Source organism: Eulemur rufifrons, chromosome 29 (genome assembly GCF_041146395.1).
Source record: "Eulemur rufifrons isolate Redbay chromosome 29, OSU_ERuf_1, whole genome shotgun sequence".
Taxonomy (NCBI): domain Eukaryota; kingdom Metazoa; phylum Chordata; class Mammalia; order Primates; family Lemuridae; genus Eulemur; species Eulemur rufifrons.
The window spans coordinates 12,553,944-12,556,549 of NC_091011.1; the positions used below are offsets into that span (position 1 = coordinate 12,553,944).

The 2,606-nt window shown below is 31.4% G+C and overlaps 1 pseudogene; it reads right to left on the reverse strand.

Annotated features, from left to right (window-relative positions):
• Positions 1-893: 893 nt before the first annotated feature.
• LOC138377770 (U2 spliceosomal RNA) lies at positions 894-1,045 on the reverse strand (annotated as a pseudogene).
• Between the last annotated feature and the right edge of the window lie 1,561 nt (positions 1,046-2,606).

A 2,606-nucleotide genomic window follows, 5' to 3' on the forward strand; every position in this document is an offset into this window, starting at 1 on the left:
AAAGAAACTCGTACCTAAAAACATCAGAGTAAAACTGCAGGGATGGTGGAGCAGGGGGAATAAAAAGGGCTACAAGTAAATTGTAAGAGCAGACGGAAAGATGTCTCTCCAAAGACAGCAAAGCCAAAAGTCAGTGGGATAATATCCTCAGTGTTCTGAATCCTGTTTCCCAGCAAATATGTTCTTGAAAAATAAAGATGGATTAAATATATTTTCTGATAAACAAAAGATGAAGTAATTTATCACTAGCAGATTTGATCTACAGGGAAAACTGTAGGATATTCTTCAGGCAGGAGAAAATTTATCCCAGATAGAAAGTTTGAGAAACAGGAAAGAATTAAAATGTTAAATATTAATATGTAGATTAATCAAAATGAATATTTATTATATGTTATTTTCATAAGGTATATATTGTAGGTTGAATTAAAATTGCATACAGGAGGAGATTACACTGAATTAAAGTGTTCTAATGTCCTTGCATTGCCCAGGAAGAAGGGAGAAGTGGAAAGTAATGTTAAACTCTGATGAGTCAGATGCATCCTGTGATCTCAGGAACAACTGCTAAAAAAATAGTAAAAGAGTACATATTTTCTAAGCTGACAAAAATTGAAATAATTTTTAAGTCCAAAAAAAATGTTGAGAACAAAGAAAAAGAGAATATGGAATAAAACATAGAAATTATATAGTAAGGTCATGGATTTACATTCAAATTTACACATATTGTGTTCAATAGACAAGAATAACTCAAAAAACAAAAATTATAAGACTGATAAAAACCTATGTACAATTTTAGGAAGACATGTCTGAAACACAAATATATAGAAAGATTGGAAATAAAGGAATGGAAAAAATACATCATGCACACACAAACCAAAGCAAAGCTGAAATAGCAATATTAATATCAAAGTAGATTTTAAGGTAACAAAAATTACTAGATAAGGGAGGCACATCAAAATGCTAAAATGTTTGATTCCCTCAGAAGATACAATAATTCTGAACGTGTACACATCTACACTTGATCTTAGCCAAAAGGCTGAGAAGGAATTAACCATATATACATCTAATAACATAGTTTTATAATATATAAAAGAAAAAGTTGGAGAAACATAAAGATAGACAATTAACAGCAAATGATAAAACACACAGGCAAAATATTAGTAAGAATTTAAATTTGAATAACATTATCAACAAATTAGACCTAAAAGAAATATATAGAATACTGCAGTTGCAGTTGTGAGCATTATTTCCAAGCGTGACCAATGGGACCACTTACAAATATTGATCATATATTGAGTCATAAAGCAAGTCTCTACAAATTACAACAGATTAAAAGCACACAGTATATTGTCTGACCACAAGGCAATGAAGAGAAAAATAAATTTTAAAATGTAGTTCATAAAAATCGTATGTTTTGAAGTTAAAAAAATGTTTATGTCATCTAAAGGTGAAAAAAATGCAGTAAAAATGAAAATTAAACTGAAATTAAAATTAAATTGAAATGAAAAAGATCCATGTCAGCCTGGTTTCTGTGGGGGGAAAAAAAGAATGAAAATTAGAAAATATTTCAAGCTAAATGATAATGAAATATTCCATATCAAATCTTGTGGGATGTATCTAAAGCTGTGTATAAAAGGAAGTATTTCTTTTGTAAATGCTTTAGCTTTACATGCTAAAAAGTAATAAGTACCTATCTTAATAAATCATAAGAACAACAAAATATCCCAAAGTAGTAGCAAGTGAATAATTAAGACAAGAGCTAAAATTAACAAAATAGAAAAGAAATACACAAATAGAATCAACAAATCAAAAGTTGTCTTTCAAACTTATTTTTATTGAAGTATATCATACATACAGAAAAGGTCACACGTCATTTAGAGCCTAGCTCAGTGAACTTTCACGGAGCTAGCATTTTTATAAGTGACACCCAGATCAAGGAAAAGGACACTATCAGCACCCCACATGCCCCTTCATGCCCCTCCCACCACTGCTCCCACAAGGAGACTGCTAGCCTGACATCTAATTCCAGAGATTAATTTGCCCTGTCTTTGAATTTTTTTATATTTAATGAAAAAATTATTTTTAAAAGATGAATAAAATTGATAACTCCCAGGGGGTCTTATCAAATCAAAAAAGAGAGCAAGTACACCTTGTTTTATTGCACTTCACTTTATTGAACTTTCTAGACACTGCACTTTTTATGAATTTAAAGCTTTTGGCAACCCTGCAACCAGTACATCTATTGGTGCCATGTTTCCAACAGCATGTGCTCATTTCATGTCTCTGTGTCACATTTTGGTAATTCTTGCCATATTTCAAATTTTTTTATTATAATTATATCTGTTATGATCTGTGATCCTATATAAGATGGCAAACCTAATCAGTAAATGTTTTGTGTGTTCTGACTACTCCACCAAACAGCCAATCCCTCATCTCTCTCCCTCTCCTTGGGATTCCCTATTCCCTGAAACACAATAGTATTGAAATTATGCCAGTTAATAACCCTACAATGGCCCCTAAGTGTTCAAGTGAAAGGAAGAGTTGCATGTCATTCACTTGAAATCAAAATCTAGCAATGATTAAGCTTAGTGAGGAAGCTTATCAAAAGC